This window comes from Panulirus ornatus, chromosome 26 (genome assembly GCF_036320965.1).
Source record: "Panulirus ornatus isolate Po-2019 chromosome 26, ASM3632096v1, whole genome shotgun sequence".
In the NCBI taxonomy this organism is placed as follows: domain Eukaryota; kingdom Metazoa; phylum Arthropoda; class Malacostraca; order Decapoda; family Palinuridae; genus Panulirus; species Panulirus ornatus.
In genome coordinates, this window is record NC_092249.1 from 14,772,758 (window position 1) to 14,792,643 (window position 19,886).

The window sequence follows — 19,886 nt, forward strand, 5'->3', positions numbered from 1 at the left end:
CATCCTCCTGCGCGCAACTCTATCCATAGCCCACGCCTCGCAACCATACAACATTGTTGGAACCACTATTCCTTCAAACATACCCATTTTTGCTTTCCGAGATAATGTTCTCGACTTCCACACATTCTTCAAGGCCCCCAGAATTTTCGCCCCCTCCCCCACCCTATGATCCACTTCCGCTTCCATGGTTCCATCCGCTGACAGATCCACTCCCAGATATCTGAAACACTTCACTTCCTCCAGTTTTTCTCCATTCAAACTCACATCCCAATTGACTTGACCCTCAACCCTACTGTACCTAATAACCTTGCTCTTATTCACATTTACTCTTAACTTTCTTCTTCCACACACTTTACCAAACTCAGTCACCAGCTTCTGCAGTTTCACACATGAATCAGCCACCAGCGCTGTATCATCAGCGAACAACAACTGACTCACTTCACAAGCTCTCTCATCCCCAACAGACTTCATACTTGCCCCTCTTTCCAAAACTCTTGCATTTACCTCCCTAACAACCCCATCCATAAACAAATTAAACAACCATGGAGACATCACACACCCCTGCCGCAAACCTACATTCACTGAGAACCAATCACTTTCCTCTCTTCCTACACGTACACATGCCTTACATCCTCGATAAAAACTTTTCACTGCTTCTAACAACTTTCCTCCCACACCATATACTCTTAATACCTTCCACAGAGCATCTCTATCAACTCTATCATATGCCTTCTCCAGATCCATAAATGCTACATACAAATCCATTTGCTTTTCTAAGTATTTCTCACATACATTCTTCAAAGCAAACACCTGATCCACACATCCTCTACCACTTCTGAAACCACACTGCTCTTCCCCAATCTGATGCTCTGTACATGCCTTCACCCTCTCAATCAATACCCTCCCATATAATTTACCAGGAATACTCAACAAACTTATACCTTTGTAATTTGAGCACTCACTCTTATCCCCTTTGCCTTTGTACAATGGCACTATGCACGCATTCCGGCAATCCTCAGGCACCTCACCATGAGTCATACATACATTAAATAACCTTACCAACCAGTCAACAATACAGTCACCCCCTTTTTTAATAAATTCCACCGCAATACCATCCAAACCTGCTGCCTTGCCGGCTTTCATCTTCCGCAAAGCTTTCACTACCTCTTCTCTGTTTACCAAATCATTTTCCCTAACCCTCTCACTTTGCACACCACCTCGACCAAAACACCCTATATCTGCCACTCTATCATCAAACACATTCAACAAACCTTCAAAATACTCACTCCATCTCCTTCTCACATCACCACTACTTGTTATCACCTCCCCATTTGCGCCCTTCACTGAAGTTCCCATTTGCTCCCTTGTCTTACGCACTTTATTTACCTCCTTCCAGAACATCTTTTTATTCTCCCTAAAATTTAATGATACTCTCTCACCCCAACTCTCATTTGCCCTTTTTTTCACCTCTTGCACCTTTCTCTTGACCTCCTGCCTCTTTCTTTTATACATCTCCCACTCATTTGCATTATTTCCCAGCAAAAATCGTCCAAATGCCTCTCTCTTCTCTTTCACTAATCTTACTTCTTCATCCCACCACTCACTACCCTTTCTAATCTGCCCACCTCCCACTCTTCTCATGCCACAAGCATCTTTTGCGCAGTCCATCACTGATTCCCTAAATACATCCCATTCCTCCCCCACTCCCCTACTTCCATTGTTCTCACCTTTTTCCATTCTGTACTCAGTCTCTCCTGGTACTTCCTCACACAGGTCTCCTTCCCAAGCTCACTTACTCTCACCACCCTCTTCACCCCAACATTCACTCTTCTTTTCTGAAAACACATACAAATCTTCACCTTAGCCTCCACAAGATAATGATCAGACATCCCTCCAGTTGCACCTCTCAGCACATTAACATCCAAAAGTCTCTCTTTCGCACGCCTGTCAATTAACACGTAATCCAATAACGCTCTCTGGCCATCTCTCCTACTTACATAAGTATACTTATGTATATCTCGCTTTTTAAACCAGGTATTCCCAATCATCAGTCCTTTTTCAGCACATAAATCTACAAGCTCTTCACCATTTCCATTTACAACACACACATATATATATATATATATATATATATATATATATATATATATATATATATATATATATATATATATATATATATATATATATATATATATATATATATATATATATATATATATATATATATATATATATATATATATATATATATATATATATTCTTTCACCCCTATCCCTAGGGATAATATACATATATATACACACACACACACACACACACACACACACACACACACACACACACACACATACATATATATACATATGAAAAATGTAAGAAACAATTTAGAAAACAAACTTTTAGCTTGAAATGAATGAAAAAATTGAACGTCACATATATGGTGTGGGAGGCAAGTTGTTAGAAGCAGTGAAAAGTTTTTATCGAGGATGTAAGGCATGTGTACGTGTAGGAAGAGAGGAAAGTGATTGGTTCTCAGTGAATGTAGGTTTGCGGCAGGGGTGTGTGATGTCTCCATGGTTGTTTAATTTGTTTATGGATGGGGTTGTTAGGGAGGTAAATGCAAGAGTCTTGGAAAGAGGGGCAAGTATGAAGTCTGTTGGGGATGAGAGAGCTTGGGAAGTGAGTCAGTTGTTGTTCGCTGATGATACAGCGCTGGTGGCTGATTGATGTGAGAAACTGCAGAAGCTGGTGACGGAGTTTGGTAAAGTGTGTGGAAGAAGAAAGTTAAGAGTAAATGTGAATAAGAGCAAGGTTATTAGGTACAGTAGGGTTGAGGGTCAAGTCAATTGGGAGGTGAGTTTGAATGGAGAAAAACTGGAGGAAGTGAAGTGTTTTAGATATCTGGGAGTGGATCTGTCAGCGGATGGAACCATGGAAGCGGAAGTGGATCATAGGGTGGGGGAGGGGGCGAAAATTTTGGGAGCCTTGAAAAATGTGTGGAAGTCGAGAACATTATCCCGGAAAGCAAAAATGGGTATGTTTGAAGGAATAGTAGTTCCAACAATGTTGTATGGTTGCGAGGCGTGGGCTATGGATAGAGTTGTGCGCAGGAGGATGGATATGCTGGAAATGAGATGTTTGAGGACAATGTGTGGTGTGAGGTGGTTTGATCGAGTAAGTAACGTAAGGGTGAGAGAGATGTGTGGAAATAAAAAGAGCGTGGTTGAGAGAGCAGAAGAGGGTGTTTTGAAATGGTTTGGGCACATGGAGAGAATGAGTGAGGAAAGATTGACCAAGAGGATATATGTGTCGGAGGTGGAGGGAACGAGGAGAAGAGGGAGACCAAATTGGAGGTGGAAAGATGGAGTGAAGAGGATTTTGTGTGATCGGGGCCTGAACATGCAGGAGGGTGAAAGGAGGGCAAGGAATAGAGTGAATTGGAGCGATGTGGTATACAGGGGTTGACGTGCTGTCAGTGGATTGAATCAAGGCATGTGAAGCGTCCGGGGTAAACCATGGAAAGCTGTGTAGGTATGTATACTTGCGTCTGTGGACGTGTGTATGTACATGTGTATGGGGAGGGTTGGGCCATTTCTTTCGTCTGTTTCCTTGCGCTACCTCGCAAACGCGGGAGACGGCGACAAAGTATAAAAAAAAAAAAAAAAAAAAAAAAAAATATATATATATATATATATATATATATATATCAGATTGGGGAAGAGCAGTGTGGTTTCAGAAGTGGTAGAGGATGTGTGGATCAGGTGTCAGCTTTGAAGAATGTATGTGAGAAATACTTAGAAAAGCAAATGGATTTGTATGTAGCATTTATGAATCTGGAGAAGGCATATGATAGAGTTGATAGAGATGCTCTGTGAAAGGTATTAAGAATATATGGTGTTGGAGGCAAGTTGTTAGAAGCAGTGAAAAGTTTTTATCGAGGATGTAAGGCATGTGTACGTGTAGGAAGAGAGGAAAGTGATTGGTTCTCAGTGAATGTAGGTTTGCGGCAGGGGTGTGTGATGTCTCCATGGTTGTTTAATTTGTTTATGGATGGGGTTGTTAGGGAGGTGAATGCAAGAGTTTTGGAAAGAGGGGCAAGTATGAAGTCTGTTGGGGATGGTGAGCTTGGGAAGTGAGTCAGTTGTTGTTCGCTGATGATACAGCGCTGGTGGCTGATTCATGTGAGAAACTGCAGAAGCTGGTGACTGAGTTTGGTAAAGTGTGTGAAAGAAGAAAGTTAAGAGTAAATGTGAATAAGAGCAAGGTAATTAGGTACAATAGGGTTGAGGGACAAGTCAATTGGGAGGTAAGTTTGAATGGAGAAAAACTGGAGGAAGTAAAGTGTTTTAGATATCTGGGAGTGGATCTGGCAGCGGATGGAACCATGGAAGCGGAAGTGGATCATAGGGTGGGGGAGGGGGCGAAAATTCTGGGAGCCTTGAAGAATGTGTGGAAGTCGAGAACATTATCTCGGAAAGCAAAAATGGGTATGTTTGAAGGAATAGTGGTTCCAACAATGTTTTATGGTTGCGAGGCGTGGGCTATGGATAGAGTTGTGCGCAGGAGGATGGATGTGCTGGAAATGAGATGTTTGAGGACAATATGTGGTGTGAGGTGGTTTGATCGAGTAAGTAACGTAAGGGTAAGAGAGATGTGTGGAAATAAAAAGAGCGTGGTTGACAGAGCAGAAGAGGGTGTTTTGAAATGGTTTGGGCACATGGAGAGAATAAGTGAGGAAGGATTGACCAAGAGGATATATGTGTCGGAGGTGGAGGGAACGAGGAGAAGTGGGAGACCAAATTGGAGGTGGAAATATGGAGTGAAAAAGATTTTGTGTGATCGGGCCTGAACATGCAGGAGGGTGAAAGGATGGCAAGGAATAGAGTGAATTTGATCGATGTGGTATACCGGGGTTGACGTGCTGTCAGTGGATTGAATCAGGGCATGTGAAGCGTCTGGGGTAAACCATGGAAAGCTGTGTAGGTATGTATATTTGCGTGTGTGGACGTATGTATATACATGTGTATGGGGGTGGGTTGGGCCATTTCTTTCGTCTGTTTCCTTGCGCTACCTCGCAAACGCGGGAGACAGCGACAAAGCAAAAAAAAAAAAAGAATTATATATATATATATATATATATATATATATATATATATATATATATATATATATATATATATATATATACGTGTAGAAAGAGTGGAAAGTGATTGGTTCTCAGTGAATGTAGGTTTGCGGCAGGGGTGTGTGATGTCTCCATGGTTGTTAAATTTGTTTATGGATGGGGTTGTTAGGGAGGTGAATGCAAGAGTTTTAGAAAGAGGGGCAAATGGAGCCTGTTGTGCATGAGAGAGCTTGGGAAGTGAGTCAGATGTTGTTCGCTGATGATATAACGCTGGTGGCTGATTCGTGTGAGAAACTGCAGAAGCTGCTGACTGAGCTTGGCTAAGTGTGTGAAAGAAGAAAGCTGAAAGGAAGAGTGAATAAGAGCAAGGTTATTAGGTACAGTAGGGTTGAGGGTCAAGTCAACTGGGAGGTAAGTTTGAATGGAGGAAAACTGAAGGACATGAAGTGTTGTAAATATCTGCGAGTGGATTTGGCGGCATATGGAACCATGGAAGCGGAAGTGAATCATAGGGTGGGGGAGGTGGTGAAAGTTCTGGGAGCATTAAAAAATGTATGGATGTCGAGAACATTATCTCGGAAAGCAAAAATGGGTATGTTTGAAGGAATAGTGGTTCCAACAATGTTGTATGGTTGCGAGGCGTGGGCTATGGATAAGTTGTGCGCAGGAGGGTGGATGTGTTAGAAATGAGATGTTTGAGGACAATGTGTGGTGTGAGGTGGTTTGATCGAGTAAGTAATAATAGTGTAAGAGATATGTGTGGTGATAAAAAGAGTGTGGTTGAGAGAGCAGATGAGGGTGTTTGGAAATGGTTTGGTCACATGGAGAGAATGAGTGAGGAAAAATTGACCAAGAGGATATATGAGTCAGAGGTGGAGGGAACGAGGAGAAGTGGGAGACCAAAGTGTGGTGGAAAGATGGAGTGAAAAAGATTTTGAGTGATCGGGGCCTGAGCATGCAGGAGGGTGAAAGGCGTCAAGGAATAGAGTGAATTGGAACGATGTGGTATACCGAGGTCGACGTGCTGTCAATGGATTGAACCAGGGCATGTGAAGCGTCTGGGGTGAACCATGGAAGTTCTGTGGGGCCTGGATGTGGAAAGGGTGCTCTGGTTTCGGTGCATTATACATGACAGCTAGAGACTGAGTGTGAACGAATGTGGCCTTTGTTGTCTTTTCCTAGCACTACTTCGCGCACATGAAAGTTTCACGTGTGACGGGGTTGCGATGGGAATGAATAAGGGCAGACAGTATGTATTACGTATATGTGTATATATGTATATATCTGTGTGTGTATATATATATATGTATACATTGAGATATATAGATATGTATATTTGCGTGTATGGACGTATAGGTATATACATGTGTATGTGGTTGGGTAGGGCCATTCTTTCTTCTGTTTCCTTGCGCTACCTCGCTAACGCGGGACACAGCGACAAAGCATATATATATATATATATATATATATATATATATATATATATATATATATATATATATATATATATAAATATATATATATATATATATATATATATATATATATATATATATATATTTTTTTTTTCCGCTGTCTCCCGCGTTTGCGAGGTAGCGCAAGGAAACAGACGAAAGAAATGGCCCAACCCACCCCCATACACATGTATATACATACGTCCACACACGCAAATATACATACCTACACAGCTTTCCATGGTTTACCCCAGAAGCTTCACAAGCCCTGATTCAATCCACTGACAGTACGTCAACCCCGGTATACCACATTGCTCCAACTCACTCTATTCCTTGCCCTCCTTTCACCCTCCTGCATGTTCAGGCCCCGATCACACAAAATCTTTTTCACTCCATCTTTCCACCTCCAATTTGGTCTCCCTCTTCTCCTCGTTCCCTCCACCTCAGACACATATATCCTCTTGGTCAATCTTTCCTCACTCATTCTCTCCACGTGACCAAACCATTTCAAAACACCCTCCTCTGCTCTCTCAACCACGCTCTTTTTATTTCCACACATCTCTCTTACCCTTACGTTACTTACTCGATCAAACCACCTCACACCACACATTGTCCTCAAACATCTCATTTCCAGCACATCCATCCTCCTGCGCACAACTCTATCCATAATCCACGCCTCGCAACCATACAATATTGTTGGAACCACTATTCCTTCAAACATACCCATTTTTGCTCTCCGAGATAATGTTCTCGACTTCCACACATTCTTCAAGGCTCCCAGAATTTTCGCCTCCTCCCCCACACTATGATCCACTTCCGCTTCCATGGTTCCATCCGCTGCCAGATCCATTTCCAGATATCTAAACCACTTCACTTCCTCTAGTTTTTCTCCATTCAAACTCACCTCCCAGTTGACTTGACCATCAACCCTACTGTACCTAATAACCTTGCTCTTATTCACATTTACCCTTAACTTTCTTCTTTCACACACTTTACCAAACTCAGTCACCAGCTTCTGTAGTTTCTCACATGAATCAGCCACCAGCGCTGTATCATCAGCGAACAACAACTGACTCACTTCCCAAGCTCTCTCATCCCCAACAGACTTCATACTTGCCCCTCTTTCCAAAACTCTTGCATTCACCTCCCTAACAACCCATCCATAAACAAATTAAACAACCATGGAGACATCACACACCCCTGCCGCAAACCTACATTCACTGAGAACCAATCACTTTCCTCTCTTCCTACACGTACACATACCTTACATCCTCGATAAAAACTTTTCACTGCTTCTAACAACTTGCCTCCCACACCATATATTCTTAATACCTTCCACAGAGCATCTCTATCAACTCTATCATATGCCTTCTCCAGATCCATAAATGCTACATACAAATCCATTTGCTTTTCTAAGTATCATATACATATTTTTCTTTTTCTTTCAAACTATTCGCCATTTCCCGCATTAGCGAGGTAGCGTTAAGAACAGAGGACTGGGTCTTTGAGGGAATACCCTGACCTGGCCCAATTCTCTGTTCCTTCTTTTGGAAAATTAAAAAAAAACGAGAGGGGAGGATTTCCAGCCCCCCGCTCCCTCCCCTTTTAGTCGCCTTCTACGACACGCAGGGAATACATGGGAAGTATTCTTTCCCCCCTATCCCCAGGGATAGATTATATATATATATATATATATATCACCTCCCCATTAGCGTGGGCTATGGATAGAGTTGTGCGCAGGAGGATGGATGTGCTGGAAATGAGATGTTTGAGGACAATGTGTGGTGTGAGGTGGTTTGATCGAGTAAGTAACGTAAGGGTAAGAGAGATGTGTGGAAATAAAAAGAGCGTGGTTGAGAGAGCAGAAGAGGGTGTTTTGAAATGGTTTGGTCACATGGAGAGAATGAGTGAGGAAAGATTGACCAAGAGGATATATGTGTCGGAGGTGGAGGGAACGAGGAGAAGAGGGAGACCAAATTGGAGGTGGAAAGATGGAGTGAAAAAGATTTTGTGTGATCGGGGCCTGAACATGCAGGAGGGTGTAAGGAGGGCAAGGAATAGAGTGAATTGGAGCGATGTGGTATACAGGGGTTGACGTGCTGTCAGTGGAGTGAATCAAGGCATGTGAAGCGTCTGGGGTAAACCATGGAAAGCTGTGTAGGTATGTATATTTGCGTGTGTGGACGTGTGTATGTACATGTGTATGGGGGGGGGGGGGTTGGGCCATTTCTTTCGTCTGTTTCCTTGCGCTACCTCGCAAACGCGGGAGACAGCGACAGAGTATAAAAAAAAAAAAAAAAAAAAAAAAAAAAAAAAAAAATATATATATATATATATATATATATATATATATATATATATATATATATATATATATATATATATATATATATATATATATATATATATATATATGTTATACATATATATATATATATATATATATATATATATATATATATATATATATATATATATATATATATATATATATATATATATATATATTATTTTGCTTTGTAGCTGTCTCCCGTGTTTGCGAGGTAGCGCAAGGAAACAGACGAAAGAAATGGCCCAACCCACCCGCATACACATGTATATACATACACGTCCACACACACAAATATACATACCCATACATCTGAATGTACACATATATATACACACACAGACACATACTATATACACATGCACACAATTCACACTGTCTGCCTTTATTCATTCCTATCGCCACCTCGCCACACATGGAATACCATCCCCCTCCCCCCTCCTGTGTGCGAGGTAGCGCTAGGAAAAGACAACAAAGGCCCCATTCGTTCACACTCAGTCTCTAGCTGTCATGCAATAATGCCCGAAACCACAGCTCCCTTTCCACATCCAGACCCCACAGAACTTTGCCATAGTTTATCCCAGACGCTTCACATGCCCTGGTTTAATCCATTGACAGCACGTCAACCCCGGTATAACATATCGATCCAATTCACTCTATTCCTTGCCCGCCTTTCACCCTCCTGCATGTTCAGGCCCCGATCACTCAAAATCTTTTTCACTCCATCTTTCCACCTCCAATTAGGTCTCCCACTTCTCCTCGTTCCCTCCACCTCCGACACATATATCCTCTTGGTAAATCTTCCTCACTCATTCTCTCCATGTGCCCAAACCATTTCAAAACATCCTCTTCTGCTCTCTCAACCACGCTCTTTTTATTTCCACACATCTCTCTTAACCTTACATTACTTACTCAATCAAGCCACCTCACACCACACATTGTCCTCAAACATCTCATTTCCAGCACATCCATCCTCCTGCGCACAACTCTATCCATAGCCCACGCCTCGCAGCCCTACACCATTGTTGGAACCACTATTCCTTCAAACATAGCCATTTCTGCTTTCGGAGATAATGTTCTCGACTTCCACACATTCTTCAAGACTCCCAGGATTTTCGCCCCCTCCCCCACCCTATGATTCACTTCCGCTTCCATGGTTCCATCCGCTGCCAGATCCACTCCCAGATATCTAAAACACTTTACTTCCTCCAGTTTTTCTCCATTTAAACTTACCTCCCTATTGACTTGACCCTCAACCCTACTGTACCTAATAACCTTGCTCTTATTCACATTAACTCTCAGCCTTCTTCTTTCACACACTTTACCAAACTCAGTCACCAGCTTCTCCAGTTTCTCACATAAATCAGCCACTAGCGCTGTATCATCAGCGAACAACAACTGACTCACTTCCCAAGCTCTCTCATCCCCAACAGACTTCATACTTGCCCCTCTTTCCAAAACTCTTGCATTCACCTCCCTAACAACCCCATCCATAAACAAATTTTAACAACCATGGAGACATCACACACCCCTGCCGCAAACCTACATTCACTGAGAACCAATCACTTTCCTCTCTTCCTACACGTACACATGCCTTACATCCTCGATAAAAACTTTTCACTGCTTCTAAAAACTTGCCTCCCACACCTTATATTCTTAGTACCTTCCACAGAGCATATCTATCAACTCTATCATATGCCGTCTCCAGATCCATAAATGCTACATACAAATCCATTTGCTTTTCTAAGTATTTCTCACATACATTCTTCAAAGCAAACACCTGATCCACACATCCACTACCACTTCTGAAAACACACTGCTCTTCCCCAATCTGATGCTCTGTACATGCCTTCACCCTCTCAATCATTACCCTCCCATATAATTTACCAGGAATACTCAACAAACTTATACCTCTGTAATTTGAACACTCACTCTTATCCCCTTTGCCTTTGTACAATGGCACTATGCACGCATTCCGCCCATCCTCAGGCACCTCACCATGAATCATACATACATTAAATAACCTTACCAACCAGTCAACAATACAGTCACCCCCTTTTTTATAAATTCCACTGCAATACCATTCAAACCTGCTGCCTTGCCGGTTTTCATCTTCCGCAAAGCTTTTACTACCTCTTCTCTGTTTACCAAATCATTTTCCCTAACCCTCTCACTTTGCACACCACCTCGACCAAAACACCCTATATCTGCCACTCTATCATCAAACACATTCAACAAACCTTCAAAATACTCACTTCATCTCCTTCTCACATCACCACTACTTGTTATCACCTCCCCATTAGCCCCCTTCACTGAAGTTCCCATTTGCTTCCTTGTCTTACGCACTTTATTTACCTCCTTCCAGAACATCTTTTTATTCTCCCTAAAATTTAATGAGTCTCTCACCCCAACTCTCATTTGCCCTCTTTTTCACCTCTTGCACCTATCCCTGGGGATAGGGGAGAAAGAATACTTCCCACGTATTCCCTGCGTGTCGTAGAAGGCGACTGAAAGGGGAGGGAGCGGGGGGCTGGAAATCCTCCCCTCTCATTCTTTTAATTTTCCAAAAGGAGGAACAGAGACGGGGGCCAGGTGAGGATATTACCTCAAAGGCCCAGTCCTCTGTTCTTAACGCTACTTCACTGTTGCGGGAAATGGCGAATAGTATGAAAAAGAAATATGTATATATATTGATTGAGAGGGTGAAGGCATGTACAGAGCATCAGATTGGGGAAGAGCAGTGTGGTTTCAGAAGTGGTAGAGGATGTGTGGATCAGGTGTTTGCTTTGAAGAATGTATGTCAGAAATACTTAGAAAAGCAAATGGATTTGTATGTAGCATTTATGGATCTGGAGAAGGCATATGATAGAGTTGATAGAGATGCTCTGTGGAAGGCATTAAGAATATATGGTGTGGGAGGAAAGTTGTTAGAAGCAGTGAAAAGTTTTTATCGAGGATGTAAGGCATGTGTACGTGTAGGAAGAGAGGAAAGTGATTGGTTCTCAGTGAATGTAGGTTTGCGGCAGGGGTGTGTGATGTCTCCATGGTTGTTTAATTTGTTTATGGATGGGGTTGTTAGGGAGGTAAATGCAAGAGTTTTGGAAAGAGGGGCAAGTATGAAGTCTGTTGGGATGAGAGAGCTTGGGAAGTGAGTCAGTTGTTGTTCGCTGATGATACAGCGCTGGTGGCTGATTCATGTGAGAAACTGCAGAAGCTGGTGACTGAGTTTGGAAAAGTGTGTGGAAGAAGAAAGTTAAGAGTAAATGTGAATAAGAGCAAGGTTATTAGGTACAGTAGGGTTGAGGGTCAAGTCAATTGGGAGGTGAGTTTGAATGGAGAAAAACTGGATGAAGTGAAGTGTTTTAGATATCTGGGAGTGGATCTGGCAGCGGATGGAACCATGGAAGCGGGAGTGGATCATAGGGTGGGGGAGGGGGCGAAAATCTGGGGGCCTTGAAGAATGTGTGGAAGTCGAGAACATTATCTCGGAAAGCAAAAATGGGTATGTTTGAAGGAATAGTGGTTCCAACAATGTTGTATGGTTGCGAGGCGTGGGCTATGGATAGAGTTGTGCGCAGGAGGATGGATGTGCTGGAAATGAGATATTTGAGGACAATGTGTGGTGTGAGGTGGTTTGATCGAGTAAGTAACGTAAGGGTAAGAGAGATGTGTGGAAATAAAAAGAGCGTGGTTGAGAGAGCAGAAGAGTGTGTTTTGAAGTGGTTTGGGCACATGGATAGGATGAGTGAGGAAAGATTGACCAAGAGGATATATGTGTCGGAGGTGGAGGGAACAAGGAGAAGAGGGAGACCAAATTGGAGGTGGAAAGATGGAGTGAAAAAGATTTTGTATGATCGGGGCCTGAACATGCAGGAGGGTGAAAGGAGGGCAAGGAATAGAGTGAACTGGAGCGATGTGGTATACCGGGGTTGACGTGCTGTCAGTGGATTGAAGCAGGGCATGTGAAGCGTCTGGGGTAAACCATGGAAAGCTGTGTAGGTATGTATATTTGCGTGTGTGGACGTATGTATATACATGTGTATGGGGGGGGGGGGTTCGGCCATTTCTTTCGTCTGTTTCCTTGCGCTACCTCGCAAACGCGGGAGACAGCGACAAAGTATAATAAATAAAATAATATATATATATATATATATTAGAGGTGAAAAAAAGGGCAAATGAGAGTTGGGGTGAGAGACTATCAGTAAATTTTAGGGGGAATAAAAAGATGTTCTGGAAGGAGGTAAATAGGGTGCGTAAGACAAGGGAGCAAATGGGAACTTCAGTGAAGGGCGCAAATGGGGAGGTGATAACAAGTAGTGGTGATGTGAGAAGGAGATCGAATGAGTATTTTGAAGGTTTGTTGAATGTGTCTGATGACAGAGTGGCAGATATAGGGTGTTTGGGTCGAGGTGGTGTGCAAAGTGAGAGGGTTAGGGAAAATGATTTGGTAAACAGAGAAGAGGTAGTAAAAGCTTTGCGGAAGATGAAAGCCGGCAAGGCAGCAGGTTTGGATGGTATTGCAGTGGAATTTATTAAAAAAGGGGGTGACTGTATTGTTGACTGGTTGGTAAGGTTATTAATGTATGTATGACTCATGGTGAGGTGCCTGAGGATTGCGGAATGCGTGCATAGTGCCATTGTACAAAGGCAAAGGGGATAAGAGTGAGTGCTCAAATTACAGAGGTATAAGTTTGTTGAGTATTCCTGGTAAATTATATGGGAGAGTATTGATTGAGAGGGTGAAGGCATGTACAGAGCATCAGATTGGGGAAGAGCAGTGTGGTTTCAGAAGTGGTAGAGGATGTGTGGATCAGGTGTTTGCTTTGAAGAATGTATGTGAGAAATACTTAGAAAAGCAAATGGATTTGTATGTAGCATTTATGGATCTGGAGAAGGCATATGATAGAGTTGATAGAGATGCTCTGTGGAAGGTATTAAGAATATATGGTGTGGGAGGCAAGTTGTTAGAAGCAGTGAAAAGTTTTTATCGAGGATGCAAGGCATGTGTACGTGTAGGAAGAGAGGAAAGTGATTGGTTCTCAGTGAATGTAGGTTTGCGGCAGGGGTGTGTGATGTCTCCATGGTTGTTTAATTTGTTTATGGATGGGGTTGTTAGGGAGGTAAATGCAAGAGTCTTGGAAAGAGGGGCAAGTATGAAGTCTGTTGGGGATGAGAGAGCTTGGGAAGTGAGTCAGTTGTTGTTCGCTGATGATACAGCGCTGGTGGCTGATTCATGTGAGAAACTGCAGAAGCTGGTGACGGAGTTTGGTAAAGTGTGTGGAAGAAGAAAGTTAAGAGTAAATGTGAATAAGAGCAAGGTTATTAGGTACAGTAGGGTTGAGGGTCAAGTCAATTGGGAGGTGAGTTTGAATGGAGAAAAACTGGAGGAAGTGAAGTGTTTTAGATATCTGGGAGTGGATCTGTCAGCGGATGGAACCATGGAAGCGGAAGTGGATCATAGGGTGGGGGAGGGGGCGAAAATTTTGGGAGCCTTGAAAAATGTGTGGAAGTCGAGAACATTATCCGGAAAGCAAAAATGGGTATGTTTGAAGGAATAGTAGTTCCAACAATGTTGTATGGTTGCGAGGCGTGGGATATGGATAGAGTTGTGCGCAGGAGGATGGATGTGCTGGAAATGAGATGTTTGAGGACAATGTGTGGTGTGAGGTGGTTTGATCGAGTAAGTAACGTAAGGGTAAGAGAGATGTGTGGAAATAAAAAGAGCGTGGTTGAGAGAGCAGAAGAGGGTGTTTTGAAATGGTTTGGGCACATGGAGAGAATGAGTGAGGAAAGATTGACCAAGAGGATATATGTGTCGGAGGTGGAGGGAACGAGGAGAAGAGGGAGACCAAATTGGAGGTGGAAAGATGGAGTGAAAAGGATTTTGTGTGATCGGGGCCTGAACATGCAGGAGGGTGAAAGGAGGGCAAGGAATAGAGTGAATTGGAGCGATGTGGTATACAGGGGTTGACGTGCTGTCAGTGGATTGAATCAAGGCATGTGAAGCATCCGGGGTAAACCATGGAAAGCTGTGTAGGTATGTATATTTGCGTGTGTGGACGTGTGTATGTACATGTGTATGGGGGGAGTTGGGCCATTTCTTTCGTCTGTTTCCTTGCGCTACCTCGCAAACGCGGGAGACAGCGACAAAGTATAAAAAAAAAAAAAAAAAAAAATAAATATATATATATATATATATATATATATATATATATATATATATATATATATATATATATATATATATATATATATATATATGCATATATATATTATTGCTATTATCTTTATCATAATAGTACTTGATCGCCGTTTCCTGCGTCAACGAGGTTGCGCCAGAAAATAGACGAAAAAGGACCCATTCATTTATATACACACATATATACATACACGCCTATACACGTACATATACATACACGCCTATACACGTACATATACATACACATATCAACATATACATATATACATACTCATATACAGCCATCTACAAATATACACATATGAATATTCACACTCGCTTGCCTTCATCCATTTGGGGTGACACACTGCTCCGCAGGAAATAGCATCGCCACCACCTGCGTCAGCGAGGTAGCGCCAGAAAAACGGACAACAAAGGCCACATTCGTTCACACTCAGTCTCTAGCCGTCATGTATAATGCACCGAAACCACAGCTCCCTTTCCATATCCAGGCCCCACAAAACTTTCCACGGTTTACCCCAGACTTTGTGGTTGTAAACTTATAGTTAAGATTCTTCCAATGTTTACCTACAGGTGAATAGTTGTGTTGTGGACGTACAACCATCGTGTGGTCTGACGTTGGTTGTGGGTTTACAGCCTACGTGAGACGTTGGTTGTAGGTGTACAACTGACGTGAGGTCTGATACTGGTTGTGGGTGTACAACTGACGTGAGGTCTGATACTGGTTGTGGGTGTACAACTGACGTGAGGTCTGATACTGGTTGTGGGTGTACAACTGACGTGAGGTCTGATACTGGTTGTGGGTGTACAACACTCGTGTTGTCTGACATTGGTTCTATGTTGTAGTCAATGTCAACAACAACAACAGCAAATGTTCATAACCAAATTGTTGTTAATGTGAAACATGAGAATAATCGTTGCATGGTTCAGAAGGTCCGTTGTTCCCTCACAACACTTGCCTCAATATTTACCACCTGCCACGCTGTTCTCTCCAGCACCACCCGCCCCTCACACAACTTTCACTACCTCCCTTGTCAAAGTTTCACATATTCTTTTTTCCTTGTAACTTTAAGCTTCTCCGTGTCATATCTTGAAGTTGCCCAACTACATCTTTTGGTTCTCTCCTGGAGAAAGGAACCAGTTGACAACAGTGATATTCCCTCGTACTTTATTGTCATTTCTTAATTGATCATTTCTGTCATGGTAATGTGACGATATTCAGGTGTTCGTGTGGGTGAGTTCGGTGGCTCCTCCATCAGTGGGTCCAGTCCTCTGTACTGCCTGCCTGAAGCTCTTGCTGGTTGTTTCTTTTTAGTCAGGAAAAATGCCTCCTCCATCAAGGGTCCCCCACAGTCATAAATTTCAGATGGTCTTCGTAAAGTGTCTGTTGTACAGTAATTGTTGTGTACGGTGAAGTGTTACAGACGACATACAGTCGCTTCACTTTATGATTCACCCTCCAGTACACCAGTGAATATTTTGTAATGAATCATGATCACACATCTTTATATATCACACTTGAACGTGGCAGTGATAGCAAGATAATGTGTCACAATTTAAGCGGGTGTTCAGGTTGGATTGTTGGAGAGGTATGGGTGATAACAGGTGGACAGGGAAGTGAGGTATGGGTGATAACAGGTGGACAGGGAAGTGAGGTATGGGTGATAACAGGTGGACAGGGAAGTGAGGTATGGGTGATAACAGGTGGACAGGCAAGTGAGGTATGGGTGATAACAGGTGGACAGGGAAGTGAGGTATGGGTGATAACAGGTGGACAGGGAAGTGAGGTATGGGTGATAACAGGTGGACAGGGAAGTGAGGTATGGGTGATAACAGGTGGACAGGGAAGCGCGTTATACAACAATGAGTTACTGGAGGTGAGGTGACAGAGGCTGTGAGCGGCTGGAGGTGCAGGTGTCCATATGGTGAGGAAGGTAAGGTAGGTGGTGTAGGTAAGGTAGGTGGTGTAGGTAAGGTAGGTGGTGTAGGTAAGGTAGGTGGTGTAGGTAAGGTAGGTCAGGTAGGTGTGGTAGGTAAGGTAGGTGGTGTAGGTAAGGTAGGTGGTGTAGGTAAGGTAGGTGGTGTAGGTAAGGTAGGTGGTGTAGGTAAGGTAGGTGGTGTAGGAGGTGAGGAGGTCCCACCCAGACCTGCCGCAGGTGGACGTCGGACAGGAGGCACCACAATGAAACCTGCCACGAAGATGAAACTTCAGGAGTCACGTTGGGTCACCTACTGACGCAGACGCCCAACGGCCGCTTCAGTCGCATCGCCAATACTTCAGGTACCAGGGTGGTGCACTTCAGGTACCAGGGTGGTGCACTTCAGGTACCAGGGTAGTGCACTTCAGGTACCAGGGTGGTGCACTTCAGGTACCAGGGTGGTGCACTTCAGGTACCAGGGTGGTGCACTTCAGGTACCAGGGTAGTGCACTTCAGGTACCAGGGTGGTGCACTTCTGGTACCAGGGTGGTGCACTTCAGGTACCAGGGTAGTGCACTTCAGGTACCAGGGTAGTGCACTTCAGGTACCAGGGTGGTGCACTTCAGGTACCAGGGTGGTGCACTTCAGGTACCAGGGTGGTGCACTTCAGGTACCAGGGTAGTGCACTTCAGGTACCAGGGTGGTGCACTTCTGGTACCAGGGTGGTGCACTTCAGGTACCAGGGTAGTGCACTTCAGGTACCAGGGTGGTGCACTTCTGGTACCAGGGTGGTGCACTTCAGGTACCAGGGTGATGCACTTCAGGTACCAGGGTAGTGCACTTCAGGTACCAGGGTAGTGCACTTCAGGTACCAGGGTGGTGCACTTCAGGTACCAGGGTGGTGCGCTTCAGGTACCAGGGTGGTGCACTTCAGGTACCAGGGTAGTGCACTTCAGGTACCAGGGTGGTGCACTTCAGGTACCAGGGTGGTGCACTTCAGGTACCAGGGTGGTGCACTTCAGGTACCAGGGTTGTGCACTTCAGGTACCAGGGTAGTGCACTTCAGGTACCAGGGTGGTGCACTTCAGGTACCAGGGTGCTGCACTTCAGGTACCAGGGTGGTGCACTTCAGGTACCAGGGTAGTGCACTTCAGGTACCAGGGTGGTGCACTTCAGGTACCAGGGTGGTGCACTTCAGGTACCAGGGTGGTGCACTTCAGGTACCAGGGTAGTGCACTTCAGGTACCAGGGTAGTGCACTTCAGGTACCAGGGTGGTGCACTTCAGGTACCAGGGTAGTGCACTTCAGGTACCAGGGTGGTGCACTTCAGGTACCAGGGTGGTGCACTTCAGGTACCAGGGTGGTGCACTGCAGGTACCAGGGTGGTGCACTTCAGGTACCAGGGTGGTGCACTTCAGGTACCAGGGTGGTGCACTTCAGGTACCAGGGTAGTGCACTTCAGGTACCAGGGTGGTGCACTTCAGGTACCAGGGTGGTGCACTTCAGGTACCAGGATGGTGCACTTCAGGTACCAGGGTGGTGCACTTCAGGTACCAGGGTGGTGCACTTCAGGTACCAGGGTAGTGCACTTCAGGTACCAGGGTGGTGCACTTCAGGTACCAGGGCGGTGCACTTCAGGTACCAGGGTAGCGCACTTCAGGTACCAGGGTGGTGCACTTCAGGTACCAGGGTAGTGCACTTCAGGTACCAGGGTGGTGCACTTCAGGTACCAGGGTGGTGCACTTCAGGTACCAGGGCGGTGCACTTCAGGTACCAGGGTGGTGCACTTCAGGTACCAGGGTAGTGCACTTCAGGTACCAGGGTGGTGCACTTCAGGTACCAGGGTAGTGCACTTCAGGTACCAGGGTGGTGCACTTCAGGTACCAGGATGGTGCACTTCAGGTACCAGGGTGGTGAACACCTGCCTGGCTGACTTGCTGTGGTGATACCCGGGTACTGAACAGGTGTTTGAGGTCAGCTCTGTCAGGAATTAGAGACGTCGACCGAGCGTCGTCAGCTTGCTGACCTTCTCCACGCTGGTCAGCTGCAGGTGACGTCAGCACGAGCAGCGCTTCTCGTGGCAAGGGTCAGGTCATGTATAGTTACAGGGGCAGGTTTTGACCCGCTGCCACCGACGTCATGCGTGGGTGTCAGGGAATAACTCCTGCAGGTAGTTGTGTGTAGGATGGCCCACCAAACACATCCTTCCCAGGATTACTTGGTCAGCTGAGGTCACAGCTTGTCACCCAGTCAATGGTGACGTCATTACGGTGACCTTGGGTCACGACAGAACAATTCTCACTCGTTGATTGTTCTTAGTTAGAACATCTGGTGAACTCTGAACATCACGATCAAGGAAGGAGAACTTCCCTGTACCATGATGGTCAGCACAGTGACCAGACCATGGCAGAACACCGCCCCGCCTGCTGTGTACAACCATAAACAACACGAGAATGTGTAAACAACACGAGAATGTATAAACAACCCGAGAATGTATAAACAACCCGAGAATGTGTAAACAACCCGAGAATGTGTAAACAACCCGAGAATGTGTAAACAACCCGAGAATGTGTAAACAACCCGAGAATGTGTAAACAACCCGAGAATGTGTAAACAACACGAGAATGTGTAAACAACCCGAGAATGTGTAAACAACCCGAGAATGTGTAAACAACCCGAGAATGTGTAAACAACCCGAGAATGTGTAAACAACACGAGAATGTGTAAACAACCCGAGAATGTGTAAACAACACGAGAATGTATAAACAACTCGAGAATGTGTAAACAACCCGAGATGTATGATCTGGTGATGCAGGGAGAGACATGCATTCATACTGGCCAGCTCCGGGGAAGGAA